This window comes from Podarcis melisellensis, assembly GCF_964234715.1.
Source record: "Podarcis melisellensis genome assembly, chromosome: 16".
Lineage (NCBI taxonomy): Eukaryota > Metazoa > Chordata > Lepidosauria > Squamata > Lacertidae > Podarcis > Podarcis melisellensis.
The window spans coordinates 37634816-37650697 of NC_138533.1; the positions used below are offsets into that span (position 1 = coordinate 37634816).

Genomic DNA, 15882 nt, shown 5'->3' on the forward strand with positions numbered 1-15882 from the left:
CTAAATGCTTTTTCGCAGTCCTTTAGTTTTAATTGTAGACCCCCTCTAGTTTTACTTTATTGGCCTATTTTATTGTTGCCATGCCGGTCTGCTATTACCGAAGACACCTTACCAGCTGCAACACCTCACCAGCTATAATCTAAAAGCAGAGAGGGTTTAGGACGAGTTACTGCTTCACAGAGAAGGAACACCAGATGATACCACCAACTCCAGAGCCCAGCGTTGTCAGAGAGGAATTATAGAACGACTGCAATCTACTCTAATTACTGTGAGCTGCTCCACCCCTTAGACTCCCCTCTCCTCCTTTCTTTGAGTTCTGGTAAAGCACAAGAAACGAGACTGTTGTAATCAAACTGAACTCTTGTGGCCGGCCACTCGACCTGCCTGCTCAGAGGAAATTATCTGTTAACGAGCCTGCTCACTACACCTAGCTCCATTTGCCTGTCACTGAGATTAAATAATAGTGATTGTAAAAATGAGGATCAAGCTTTGCTGCAATGGAAAATCGGATGTTAATGGTGTGAAAAGAAACACAGAGGGAGGTTGAGGATGAAGTTGGGAGAAAGAGGTGAGAGCCATGGGATCAGGTGATAAGAAAGCAGAACAGGCAGAAGATAGAAAGCCCAAGAAGGGGAATCAAGCAATGAAGAAGCCAAGATCACAATGTAAAGAGAAGAAAATATATGCTTAACATTCCTACTGGAAAAACGTCACAGGGAAATGTGTTCTGAGCATGCCGTGGTATGCTTTGTGTATTTGCAGCATACAGGAGCTCACCAGGCGTACACTATGAAGGATATGGTTTTTTCCTTACAAAAATTCATCTATGAGCTTGGTATTTGGGTGCTCATGGAAATCCATTTCTTCAAATACAAAGCCAAAATAATTAGCAATTCCTCCAATGATTAGGTCCCCTCTCTGATAATTCTGGAATGGAAGCTGGAAAGGCTCCATCATGGTGCATCTAGCAGAGTGTTCCTTGCTCTCAGTTGGAGGCAACTGTAGCCACAGGAAGATCAGAATCTGCAGCAGAAATGTTCCTACCATCTTGGGGCCAACAGGGATGCCGAAAGTCAGATTTCTATCTCATCCTCCATAAACTGCATTGCAAGAATTTCCATTTAATGGTTCTGGGTTATTTTGATAAATGGAAAAAGCCAAAGATTTGATCCATGAAAACCTGCATGTTCAAAATTTCTCACCGGGACTCTGAATGACACAGGATTTGTTTTATATACACTTTCACACTCTGACATTGATTGTGTTCATGGCCTGAAAAAGTGTACAGGGGATTTGGGAAGATGAATGATAAATCCCAGCCATTTGAGATAATTACTGGTTATTGAGATCTGTGACTTATAGTAAGATCAAACTAATAATGCACATTTGTTATTGGGTAGTGCTTTTGTAATTTTCAGTGCCACAGGCAAACAAGCAAGCAGTCCAGCTGCAAACTGGTGCCCTGAAGGGAGCTTCCTAGTTTTCCGAACATTCTTCCTCAATCACACCTGCACTATTTCCCCCAACTGTGCATGTGTCCCCAATGGAAACATGATTTTCAGGATTTTGGACCACAGGGTTGTTTCCTTGTCCACACATTAAGGGGAGGGAGGAAAGAGTTAAAATAATACAGGCTCCAGTTGCAGGTGCAATAAAGAGTGTTACATTTCCTTACAGAAATAGTTAGTGTATGCAGACATCTGTTTTTCTAAACACTTCAGAAATCCCATATTGCATGGGCTAACAGCTGAGACTGATTAGCTATTCTATATAAAAATATAGATAAATGCATATGGAAGTAAAAAAAAATCCTTTGGCATCTTAGAGTTGGAGAGCAATGTGAGAGACCCAGCAGGTGACAATGAAGTCTTAAATGCAGTAGTACAACTTGAAATATACAATACAGTGGTACCTCGGGTTAAGTACTTAATTCGTTCCGGAGGTCCATTCTTAACCTGAAACTGTTCTTAACCTGAAGCACCACTTTAGCTAATGGGGCCTCCTGCTGCCGCCGCGCCGCCAGAGCACAATTTCTGTTCTCATCCTGAAGCAAAGTTCTTAACCTGAAGCACTACTTCTGGGTTAGCAGAGTCTGTAACCTGAAGCGTATGTAACCTGAAGCATTTGAAACCCGAGGTACCACTCTACTCGTGGTTGTGGCATATGGGAAGGGAAAGGACAGTAAGATCATGCAACTGACAGAGTGCCTGAAGGTTAAGTTCCAATATATAAGATCCCTCCTGAGTTTTCAATGTTACCCCTCAGTGGGAGAATGGTCTCCCTGGGAAGGGGCTGGGTTTTGCCCCTTTGGGGTGTGTCTTTGGGGGCTGTCACAATGAAATCCTGAACTTCAGAATTCACCACTGCACCACTGGTCAAGAGAATAAGAAAGAGTCTATATGGTGTTTGGGTGAGATATAAGAATTTTTTGGAAATAAAAACATTGTTATGGCTATCCCCCATCAAAGCAAATGCCCTAAAGAAAATTAATATGGAAAGGAAATGGGGCACTTATAGAGATATATTGACTTTTGCTGGTGCTGGTTTTAAACTTAAAAAATTAGAAGACATCAAGGACTGAGTCCAAGACTGCAAGTAGGCCCAGTGAGACCCAACAGGACCTGCTGCTGCCACAGAAAAATCCAATAGGGCCTGCCACTGCTAGTCCTGCCAAGGCTCGGCCCCTCAAGATGGTGGGGGGCTCAGCCCCATTCCAGTATATTTGGGGTAGGGGCTGAGGTGTCCTCAAAGTCATCGAGTTGGCACCTATGTTTCTGTGATATTAAGGGTTGTGTGTGCTATATATAAATCAGGAGGTGAAGTTTTTCATGAACACTGTCACCTGCAATACTTGAAGGTCAAGATACAGCTAAAAGAAGAGAACATGGGGCACAGAAGAAGAAAAAGATGGTAATCCTACTAGGTGATGGTGTGTAAATCTGCGCCTTACCCCAAAGAGGAAGGAACACATATGTTCAGCGATGATGACCTAGATAAAGGCATGGGATAATATTTCCGTTGTGTACTCAGGATCACATAGCACAAAGTGTTAACTTCTTAAAACCACCTTGCAGTCATGGTGTCAAAAGGGTGTGATTGTGCAACTAGGTTGATCTAGGAGGAGGTGGTCCTTAGAAAATCCCTGTCCTGTGCTGCTTAGAACATTAAATATCATTACCCAGGCAGGCACATTATGTGGCCCATGAAAGCAGCAAAATAACCAGACGGTACAATAGTGATGGGATAAAATCAGGACAAATCTTTGCTGGCAGCAGCAGGCAGGGCAAGGGTTGGCATGGCATTGGGTCCCAGGATCAGTTCATCATTCCACAAGTCCCATGTTGATGGAATGGATCCGCTGGGTTTGGATCACTCCAAATGGGAGTCGGCCAGTGTTGAACCTTGCCGTGCTGCAGGCCAAGCAAGCAAGGTCTCCCTTGGGTACCAGGGCGCAGGTTCCAACCAGGCAGATATCGAAACTACGCTTGGGTTTGCCGTGGTCAATCCTCTACTCAGGCCCCTTAGGGGGGACCCTCTATACTACGTTGATGCTGACCAATGCCATTTCCATCCTCATGCAAACAATGTTCTTCTGCCTATCAAAGGGAAGGCATAATTTCACTGAGGGAAAGGGGGGGGAGCCAATCACGTTTGGAGAAAATAAAATCCTTTCTGGCCCTGTCAACCAACTGCCCAAAATTGCCCTGAGGGTGGGCAGGTGGGAAGCTCTGAAAGCTCCAGGGGAAACAGCCTTATATAGGCCTCCCCTCCCCTCTGCAGCAAGGGCTGGCTTATGGGACAGCTTTTCCCCAGTAGCCCATCACACAGAGATGATACTGGGGAAAACCTTGCCCAGCATTTTGCTGCACTCTATGGGCCACAACGCTTCTGGGCACGGAGCGGGGCTTATGGATACTTTGGATTGTGCGTGCAAATGTCCTGGCAGCCACTAAAATAGCTTGAGTGGCAGAGCTGCATTCTTCAGATCATTGGCACTGGGCAACAGCCTGGCCGCAGCATCCCAGCCTAGAAGAAGTTTCCCAATACTTTTCATGGATACGTTCATGGATGAGTCCAAACCTAGTGTTCAAATTATAAGCATTTCATTGTGATGGGATTCACATAGGATATTTGCCTTATTAAGTGAGAGACAGTTTGTGTGTGTTGATCAGCTCTACCTGAGTGTTTCTGGGCCCAGCTAGATATTTGCTTGTTGATATGATTAAACTAAAGTGTGGCAGACAGCAGATGCATCCGAGAGAGAGAGAAAAGCACATTTCTCTCTTTCTTCCTGATTGTCAGCTGCTTGCTGAAGTTTGCTTCATAATTAGAATCCTGGCTGACAAGTTTAATTGGGCTTTCTGCTGTGGAAATTACAGCTAATTGCAGAGCCTTGTCTTGGTTTGCTGCCCATTTGGGACTTGGCACAAGGTGGAAAGCACAGCGTCCAGGTAAACACAGGTCACAGTTAATACCACGTAAAAGTCAAAGTGTTGTTTACAATGCAGGACTGAAAACTGTATAGCAAATGCTATTTTAAGGTTAGTTGTAATACTGAGTAATCAGGAATAATGATGATCTGTGAAAATTGCACCTGTATGTAGCATATGCGATGGCTGTAAGGGCTCTCTGTCAATTATCTCTAATTGCAGGGTCTTGACACAGTGTTTGCCATTGGGAGAAGCCCCTGGAGAGTTCGCTCCAAATGACAAGAACAGCATTCAGTTATACAGGTTTACACTAGTGCACAGACCAAGGCAGAACTGAACTTTAGAGGGCTGATTTAACGCAGATCAGAGAGTTTTATGAAAGGTTGCCAAAGCAGTTCACTGTTTCTTGCAATCCAGCTAGGCCACTCCTATTTATGTGCCCAAGTCCAAGATCATGTGCCATGAAATGTTTAATTCTGTCCCTTTAATGCATCAGGTCAAGAGTGAGGAAAACACAGCCCCGGGGTCTGAACAGGACTCTCTCTGGTCTCAGGCCACAGACCTCCATGGGCCCTGATTCACAGGCTGTATCCGTTGCTAGTTGAAATCAGAGTATACCCAGTCAAATAAATGAGCATGATTATGTTGAGTGCATTAATTTCAGTGGGGCTAAGCAGACCTACTAGCATTAGATACCTGCATTAGATAGCATTAGATATATACTTGAGTTCTGAGTTCTGCCTCTTCCTTGTCTGGATGGACAATAGTGAGGGGTGCTGGTAGGAACTGGCCTACTTTACAAAGGTAGAAGTCACATCCACTGTTCCACTCACTTATCCCTCTGGCTTGTCTACCATTGGAGGGTTGTGTGATGAGCCCTGCAGAACAGACACTCTGGGACACTCCAAACCACCACCAGGCCACTCATCGCCCCTCCACTGCCTTTACTTTTGCCCATGGCATGACAATTTTCCACCTTCCCATTTCGACTCTCTGGCATAATCTAGCAATTCTAAAATATAGATGCGCTTTTACTCTTGCAAGATTGAATGTCATGCCCTCAGCTGGACTTGAGCATAGCTGTCAACTTTTCCCTTTTCTTGCGAGGAATCCTATTTGGAATAAGGGAATTTCCTGTAAAAAAAGGAAAAACTCAACAGCTATGGACTTGAGGGACGATTCCAAAAGATTCTGTTGTGACATGGGGTTTGTGATTTCAGCTCTCTTGACATAATATGCTAGAGACAGTTCTCTACTGTAGTAACACTTCTTTATTAAAGCAAACAAGACTGGGGCCTGAGGAGGGGAGAGCTACATTTATAGGGACAGGGAACTAGCTAGAAAGGATACATTTTGGAGGGAACAATATCAGACAATCACAGTCCTGCCTTTTGGAGGAAATGAACCAATAGTAGCTGTACCCTCTGGAACCAAAAGGCAGTTACTTTACCCTAATGCAAATACAGTACAGACAATAATAATACAGATATAAAATCCTTTGACTCAATACACAACAGATTCCACACACAAAAACGCTTATGTCCCTGTGGAGATGGCAGTACCGAATCGGTGGCGCATGCCCTTCTGCTTGCACTCTTTAAAAAGACTTGAGGAATGAGGTTATCACCCCTCTTTTATTGTCCATTCCGGGTCGCCTAACCACTGCCACAGTGTCCTTTCTCTTGGCAGATCAAGATGAGCAGGTGACAGCAAAGGTTGCAAGGTTTTTAGCTGGGGAAATTAGAATAAAATCTAATTGAATAAGACTATTGATTGAAAACCCCAAACTGTATTTTATATAATTGACTTTTTATTTCTATTCTTTGCATATCGTATTGTTGTTTTACTGCTATGGCCAATGGCTGACGCAAATAAAGATTCATTCATTCATTCAACCAACAGACAATATAATAATACAATAATAACAGCACCCCTCTGCACAGCTTTAACAAGAAATAGATTATTTAATGGGTAAAGGCCTTGGTAAAGAGGAATATTTTTGCCTGGTGCCTAAAGACAAGTAATGATGGTGCCAGACGAGCCTCTCTGGGAAGAGTATTCCGCAGTAGGGGAGCCACCACAGCAAAGGCCCATTCTTGAAAAGCTAAGAGAACCATTGGCAACTGGACTGAATTACAGGGGCCCCAAATACGTATTTTCAGTGACCTCAGAAAATCAGCCTGTTCCTTGTTCCCAGACATGTACACAGAAGTGAAATTCTGACTGTAAGCTACTTGGGCTAGACTTTTTCAAATTGCTAATGATGCATGCGGCAGAATGATAGGACTGTGGTACCTTGGTTTAAGAACAGCTTAGTACTGTGGTACCTTGGTTGTCAAATATGCAGTGGTACCTCGGGTTAAGTACTCCATTCTTAACCTGAAACTGTTTTTAACCTGAAGCACCACTTTAACTAATGGGGCCTCCAGCTGCTGCCACGCCGCCGGAGCACGATTTCTGTTCTCATCCTGAAGCAAAGTTCTTAACCCGAGGTACTATTTCTGGGTTAGGAGAGTCTGTAACCTGAAGCGTATGTAACCTGAAGCGTATGTAACCCAAGGTACCACTGTAATCCATTCCGGGAGTCCATTCAACTCCCTGGAATTGTTTGAAAACCAAGGCACAGCTTCCAATTGGCTGCAGGAGCTTCCTGCACTCAATCGCGGAAGCCATGTCTGACATTTGACTTCCAAAGAACATACGAAAACCGGAACACTTACTTCCAGCTTGTTTGGAAGCTGTGGCTGGATGGTTTCGTGGGAGCCGATTGAAACTAAATCCTTCGAAGACAGAGGTCCTATGGCTAGGTCGGGATGGCATGGGGATGAGGGACCAACTCCCTTCTCTTGCGGGGGCCCAATTAGTGCCACTGTCTTCCGTTAAGAGTTTGGGTGTAATCCTTGATGCCTCCCTTTCCATGGAGGCACAAGTTACATCAACAGCCAAGGTGACATTTTTCCACCTTCGCCGCATCAAGCAGTTGGTCCCTTACCTTTCCCGCCCCGACCTGGCCACAGTGATCCATGCGACGGTCATCTCCAGGCTTGACTACTGTAATTCGCTCTAGGCGGGGCTGCCCTTGAAGCTGTCCCAGAAACTCCAGCGGGTGCAGAATGCTGCAGCGAGGCTCCTCACGGGGTCTCTGCCATGGGAGCATATTCACCCAGTGCTTTTCAAGCTGCACTGGCTCCCGGTGGAGTACAGGGTCAGATTTAAGGTGCTGCTTTTGACCTTTAAAGCCCTTTGTGGCTTAGGGCCCTCATATTTATGGGGCCGCCTCTCCCGATATGCCCCACAGGGGACCTTAAGGTCCATAAATAGCAACATCCTAGAGGTCCCGGGCCCTAAGGAAGTTAGATTGGCTTCAACCAGAGCCAGGGCCTTTTCAACTCTGGCTCCGGTCTGGTGGAACGCTCTGCCTCATGAGACCAGGGCCCTGCGGGATCTGATTTCTTTCCGCAGGGCCTGTAAGACAGAGTTGTTCCGCCTGGCCTTTGGCTTGGAGCCAATTTGATTCCCTCCCTCTCTTTTTTCCCCCTTTCTTTTCCTTCTCCTCCTGCGATGAGGCTACATTTTAATATTTTAATGTTCCATTATTTTAATGTTGTATTTTATTTTTGTTTTTAAGTTGTAATCATTCATCTTGTTTTTATTATTGCTTGTAAGCCGCTCTGAGCCCGGCCTTGGCTGGGGAGGGCGGGGTATAAATAAAAAATTATTATTATTATTATAAGAACGCTTTGGTTTAAGAACAGACTTCCGGAATGGATTAAGTTTGTAAACCAAGGTACCACTGTACTGCATAAGTAAAAAAAAGAAAAGCTCAACAACTTCAATACTGGGAAGTCAAGTGATGAAGGAGATGAACCCATCTTCAGAGTGGGGGACAGGATGGGACGGGACTGAATCTCATGTACTCTCAGACTTGACTCTACGTTTAAACCCAGACCTTCATTTTCTGCCAACTAAGAATGATATTTGGGAAAACTTAACTCTTGCTCAGGACTAAGCAATGCTGCCTACTTATTATCTCTCAAGAAAGACAATAATAGTCATACAATTCAGGGGGGAGAGGCTTTAGCAATTTGGTCAGGCATGTTGCAACTGCAAAAACGAAGAACACACTGAGGAATTATTTCCATCATTGTCAAAATTGCTGGCTTCCATCCTCTTACATAGTAGATATACACATTCTGTTTGGATTGAAAAACAATAGCATCTTTTAAAAGGCTTAACAACTTGCTAATGTTCAAAGGGATGTCTAGGCACAGCCAGGGTTCTGCCAGTCTTTTGTGTAATCATTCTTCTTTTACATGTTTGGATATGCTTCTGTGCAGTCATCAATTTCAAGGAACATTCTTTTTGTGAAATGTGAACTTCCTTGACTAGGCATGGTTTAGCACATAGTTTAGCATATTGTTTAACTGTAATGCTGCTTCACCATAGTGTACTGTCTGGTCTTTGGAGTAACTGTCATGGGTATAACTACTGACACATGAAGAACCTTTTTTAACTCAAAGACCAAAGTACTAGTGCATAGATTACCTAACAGTCCCCTATTCAAAGGATACTTTAGCCAAACTGATAACATCCACATACAAGGCTGTAGTGGAAACATGGGAATCTACATTGGGAGGGGAAGATTTCTGAGCAGGATCCTGCTGGTGCTGTTTCTGCTGTTACTTCTGCTTCACACTATATGTAAGGCACATTCTATTAACTGCAGCATTTATGATGATCCTCTTCCTATTGCTCACGAATTTTACCAGCCAGGAGACCTAGTAATTGGAGAGATGGTTTCCCAAGTCATATACTTCTCTAATATCCAGTCTTTCAGGGAACAGCCTTCACAGATACTGATTGACGAACCTATGTAAGACATTATTTATTCCCCTTCTTACTGAGTCTAAAATAGTCGGACCGCAATGGTTGAAAATGGGTCATTAAGCAGTACTGTGATTTATATTTTGATGTAGTTCTTTATGGAAACCCAGTAAAATTGTAAGGGTGGGGTTAAGCATTCTTCAGTATTATGGAAGAGGTATGAGGTACTCAACCTCAGCCTGACAAGATGAGGGGAAAGGGTGGATATGGGTAGACAGAGAGACAGAGACAGGAAGCCCCCAATTTACACGACGGTCACGTTCCAGGAATCATGCCAAAATCCAACCTTGTGTATGGCCAAAACAAATTGGGTTGAATGGCAGATGGGATTCCCAAAGTCTTTTCCCCCAGACACCCAACCCCTTTGGATTCAGTTCTTTTTATTTTGCCAGGCATATAAAGCTGAATACAGATTGTGGGTTTACTGTATGTTTGTCTTATTACTGTAACTGTTTGTACTGCTACTAAATTTTCCTTTGCAATGCCCACTGAAATAAACAGTTCTGTGCTTCTTTCTGTGATTTAGTAAGGCTTCTACAGAATTTCACATGGTGGATCATGCCTTGTCGCTGCCCCACTATTTCTGTTCTGCCCACACTTGGTTCCTTCTCAGCCTTGAGGGATGTGAGTTTATGTCCATGTGCACCTTCTGATTCCTCTCCATGGAACACAATTCCTACTCTTTTCTGTCTCTCCTCACTTTTGCAGTGCAGCACTTTCTCCCCGCGCTTTTCCCTCAAATTGCTCCACTGCTGCTCGCTGAGTGCTCCATTTTCTGTTCAATTGCTCAGTTGAAGATCAGAGCCTAGAAAAGTATTCAGAGATGAAATTTCATTATTCAGTTATATGTACTTCTGGGAGGCATAACCACTCACAACATCTCATGGTGAAGTAAGCAGCGAGCAAGGGAAGGGATCGGAGGCTCTGTGGCCTCAGGTGATGTTCTCTATGGCTTTCTTGCACCTATGGGCACTGTGTTGGCAAGGCCACACCTATTGACTTTCAACTACTTGTTCTTATTGGTACAAAGAGAAACTCCCTTAAATGCAGGGAGCATTTCTTCCTCTTCTTCCGCTGCTGCTGTTGCTGCTGCTTCTTCCTCTTCTTCTTCTTCTTCTTCTTCTTCTGCTTCTGCTTCTGCTTCTGCTTCTGCTTCTGCTTCTTCTTCCATTCCATTCTATTTCATTCTGTTGTAATTTTATTACAGCTCCGTGCCAAAGAACTACCAGCACATCCTGGCCTTAGCATTTGCTGTCAAAGAAATCAATGAGAATCCCAAAGTCTTATCCAACATCTCTTTAGGGTTCCGCGTCCTCAATAGCTACTACACTGCAAGGATGACCTACAAGGCCACCCTCAACCTGCTTTCCACACAGCATAGATTTGTCCCCAACTTCAAGTGTCACAAGTGGAACAATCTGATAGCTCTCATTGGAGGATGCATCTCTGAAATCTCTGCCAATATGGCCACCATTTCAGCAACCCACAAGATTCCACAAGTAAGTTGGAAGCATGGGTGTATGGGAAATACTATCTTGATTTTGATAAAGTTTTGATAAGGTTCCTGCAAAGTTTTATTCAGGAGGGCAGTTTGGATTAGGATTAACCAGGCAGTGCTGAGAGCCAATAGTCCAGAAAACTTGAGTATCTGTAAATTGAAGTGGAATGGAATTATTGTTCCTAGGATGTAATGGATTTGAGTTTTTATGGTTTCTTTTTCTTCTTTACTAGACCTAATACACAACTGAAAACACATAATATAAGCAATGGCTGGCCGAACGGTGTAACTTTAGTCCAGAGAGGAAGAGACTAAGGAGGTAAATGTAGTACTCTAAAATACCTTAATGGCTGTTACAGAAGAGAGGAAATATTTGTTGTCTACTGCTCCATAGGGCTGGACTATATTTTTTTTAAAAAAATAGGAAAAACATTAAGAAATTATCAATAATGAAGCAGATTACTAGGTATTTTTACACACTGTTTTCCCTTACTTGAAGTTTTATTTAAGAACCTATGCAGACATTTATTGGGAAAGCTATGTCTCTGAAGTACCTGTGAAACCTGTATTTTTGCAATCTCTCATAATCCATAAAAAAGCCCGTCATACACTCTATTTTAGCTCACATATGGATCCTTTTTGGCGATACGGGATGCAAACAAGCTATTCCCATTTTTATACCAGATGGTCCCAAATGAAGCCAAACAGCACACAGGAATTGTGCAATTACTTAAACATTTCAAATGGACATGGATTGTACTTTGTGCTGTGGATGATGACAAAGGGGACCAGTTTCTACAGACAATTTTACCACTACTCTTTGAGCATGGCATCTGCTATGATTTCATAGTAAGATTAGAAAAATGGAATTATCTGGATGAGATGATACGCTTGGCTTTACAGCACTGGGAAAGTTATGCAATTGTGTTTGAGACAAAAGCTAATGTATTTGTGGTTTATGGGGAACCTCCATCCTTCCAGGTTTTGAGAGTATTATCCTTTATAGTACCTGTAATGGGCTGGCCACCTCTGGGTAAAGTGTGGGTTGCTACATCTCACTGGGATTTTGATTCAGTGTCTATTCAGAAAGACTGGGAAATACAGATGTTCCATGGTACTCTCTCCTTCACAGTCCACTCAAGTCAGCCATTAGGGTTCCAGAAGTTCATTCAGACGATAAGACCCTTCTGGCACAAAGAGGATATTTTCATCCAGGACGTCTGGGAACAGGCTTTCACCTGCTCCCTGAAAGCATCTAATGGACAGGAGGAAGAGGCTGAGCAGAAAGACCCCTGCACTTTGGAGGAGAAACTGGAGCACCTTCCTGGGGTTTTGTATGAAAAACAGATGACTGGTCACAGCTACAATGTCTACAAAGCTGTCTATGCTGTGGCACATGCTTTGAACTCCATATACAAATCCAGTTCCAAACATAGCAGATTGGCAAGAGGAGAGAGATTTGCCTTTCTGAATGTGCAACCATGGCAGGTAAAGACAACGCTGAACTTCTTTGCTTTGCCTTCAGCTGCCACTGATCTCCTGGCTTTTCACCTCACCAGTCCCAATGAGCTCCAGCCAAGTCTGGTGGCAAGAGCCACAGATATTAGCCTGCCTGACCTGGTGCACATTTACTCAGAGTCAACATCACTGTCATGCTAGCTTGCCAAATACCCACAATAGGAACCCAACTACCAATCTGGTTTGCTAGACATTTTCAATCAATGTATCCCCTCTATAGACCGTTCTTTATGTAATTAATTTCATGATAATAATAATACTAATACTAATACTACTACTACTACTACTACTACTAATAATAATAATAGACAAGTGGAAATACTCCATCACCATATATACTGCTTTAAGAACAGTTATTCATGTCATTAATTCCATGTAAATATTTCAATATTCCAGGTCCATTCCTTTCTGAAGAGCCTTGTATTCAACATCAGCACTGGAGATATGGTGCACTTTGATGAACATGGAGAATTGGTTGAAGGTTTTGACGTTACCAATTGGATCACTTTCCCCAATGGCTCACTGACTAGGTTGAAAGTTGGACGACTGGAGCCTCAGATTCCAGCAGGCAAAGAGTTAACCATCAATGATGAGCAAATTCTATGGCATCCATGTTTTAATGAGGTGAATTATAACTGCAAACTCTTGACTCCAAAAAAGGAGAATGTTCCCTTCTGGGCTCCTCACCATTCCGTCAGTTCTTGAGGTGCCCTATTGTAGATCTTATGCTTTATGATCCTTGACCACATAAATTGACCTCATGAATCAAATCTTAACATAAAGCAAGGAGTTATTTTTACCATCTATGCCATTTAATTTCTTTATGAAAAAAGTTATCACATAAGCCAGTTACAAAGCATTGGAAAATAAAATATTTTATTTTGCTAAAATGTCACAGAATATAATTACTTCATGTAGTGATTTCTGGAAGGAAAAAGATGGACCTTGCTTTTATCTTCAAGATATATTTATTTTATTTCTACAACTTCATATTTTGGGGGTCTGGAGGTGACATTGTCTTTTTCATGGTCCACTTTCAGGCTGAGTCTTAGACTGATCAAACCAGGAGATGAAGTTGGGAATTGGTAACAAATGGGCGACAGAGGAGCTGAGCCAACTGGTTCATCCCCAGTCTCTCTGCCCCTCGCATGAGTCTAATCACATGGAGGTGAAGGACTGAAAGGGGCTAATCTATTGTTGCTCATCTTTATGATTTTGCACAGGCGCTGCCCCTTTCTGTGTGCAATGACAACTGCAACCCTGGCTTCAGTAGAAAAAAGAAGGAAGGAGAGAAGTTTTGCTGCTATGATTGTGCTCCGTGTCCAGAAGGAATGATCTCTAGTCAAAAAGGTGGGAGGCAGGAATTCCCATGACCTAATTTATGGGATTTAATATATATATAAATAGGCTATTTATTACCTTTGTTTGGAGAATGCTGATGAATGCAGAGCAGTCTAATACTAAAGGGATTTTAAGAAACAATTATTGAGTTGTTGTCTTTTTTTTTTAATGGTCAAAGTTATTGGGCTTTTATAGGATTTTTAAAGGATCTTAAAACAGCAACAACAATCTCCCTACTTGCCATACGTCCAGGTTTCTCCAGGCATTTTGCCTATTCAGCAACAATCTGCCTGGACGCCATTTGGCAGCCCAATTCCCAGATGTGTCAGGGAAAACCCGGACGTATGGCAGCCCTACATTAGACCGATCACAATTTTGCCGCCTACACAACTCATGGGACATTGTGAGGATAAAGTGGAGGGAACCAAATGTGCCACTAGCAGTTCCTTGGATATAAATGTAATAACTAAATGTAGATGAATGAATGGATGGATGATTAGAAGTCTATCTGAGATGGGAAAATGAGCAAAGTGCCCCTCGGTTGCCAGCAATTTCCCAAGCAACGAGGAGGTCCTCTCCTGGTTCCAGCTAACTCTAAAGCCAGGGTAAGAAACCTTTTGCATCCTCAGGGCCTCATCCTGTTCTGTGCAACCTTCTAGGAGTACTTGGTGGGTCCTGAGGCAAAAGTAGAAGGAGCAACTAATGTGAGTTTTAACTTGTACCGTGGGCTACTTTCTATACACACGTCTCTCAATCCTTCAACTACACACCAAGAGCCAGGCAAATCAGCTAGACACTAAATACTAACTAGACTGACTAATCCATGCATCCTTTAGAGCTAGGTTTCTGCCTTCCAGCTGGACCAGCCCATTATTATTCTATGGGCCATCTGAAATTGTGTCTTTCTTCATAGATCAGGTATTGTAAATACAGGAGAAAATACAGGATGCCATATAATTCATTCTTTTCTAACCACTTTCTGAATCAGCTACTGGTCCACTAGTTCAAAAACCATCCAAAATGCAGTCTCACTTACTTTCAAATTATAAGATTCATTATTATAAATTCAAATTATAAGATTCAAATTATAAGATTTTGTGAAAGAACTGCAAGAACACAGAAATAGACATCCTCAAACCTTCTTGTGGCTGATTGCCTTTGACTGGCATTACCCAGTGTAAAGGCGTGCTTAAATAGCTGTTTGTGTTTAGATAGATGTTGGTCAGCCCTTTGAAATACTTAAGCACCTCTTTGCTTTTTCAGACATAGATGCTTGCATCAATTGTCCAGAGGACCAATATCCCAACATGGATCAAACTCAGTGTATTCCCAGGATTGTGAGCTTCCTCTCTTACAAAGAAAATCTGGGGATCATCTTAGTGGTGTTGGCTATTTCTCTCTCTCTCATCACAACTTTAGTACTTGGCATTTTCCTGAAGCACAAGGATACTCCCATAGTCAAAGCCAACAACCGGACCCTCACCTACATCCTTCTCATCTCCCTCCTCCTTTGCTTCCTGTGCTCCTTGCTTTTCATTGGACGGCCTGGAAGGGTAATCTGTCTTCTCCGACAAATGGCTTTTGGCCTTGTTTTCTCCTTGGCCATTTCCACTGTGTTGGCAAAGACGGTCACTGTGGTTGTGGCATTTATGGCCACCAAACCAGGATCCAGCATAAGGAAATGGGTGGGGAAAGGACTGACCAATTCGATTGTCCTCTTCTGTTGCTTCATCCAAGCTGCCATTTGTGCTCTTTGGTTAAGTACTTCTCCACCGTTTCCAGATAAGGACACGCATTCAGTGATTGGGGAAATCATACTTGAATGTAACGAGGGTTCAGCTTCCATGTTTTACTCTGTCTTAGGCTACATGGGCTCCCTGGCCACCGCCAGCTTCATAGTAGCTTTCTTTTCCAGGAAACTCCCTGACAGTTTCAATGAAGCCTAATTTATCACTTTCAGCATGTTGGTGTTTTGCAGTGTTTGGTTGTCCTTTGTGCCAACCTACTTGAGCACCAAAGGGAAATACATGGTGGCTGTGGAGATCTTCTCCATCTTGGCCTCCAGTGCTGGATTACTGGGTTGCATCTTTTCCCCCAAATGCTACATTATTGTGCTAAGGCCTGAGCTGAACAGCAGGGAACAAATGATAAGGAAGAAAAAATAAATTAAAATACAGATTAATCTCTTTATTTGACTCTTACTCGTATTTC

At 43.0% G+C, this 15882-nt stretch overlaps 1 pseudogene across 1 annotated transcript; it reads left to right on the forward strand.

Moving 5' to 3' along the window:
* Positions 1-6456: 6456 nt before the first annotated feature.
* LOC309358904 (vomeronasal type-2 receptor 26-like) lies at positions 6457-15836 on the forward strand (annotated as a pseudogene). The gene is made up of 7 exons: positions 6457-6641; positions 9157-9303; positions 10522-10813; positions 11434-12300; positions 12727-12954; positions 13554-13680; positions 14935-15836. The product of its transcript is annotated as a vomeronasal type-2 receptor 26-like (transcript).
* Positions 15837-15882: the final 46 nt, after the last annotated feature.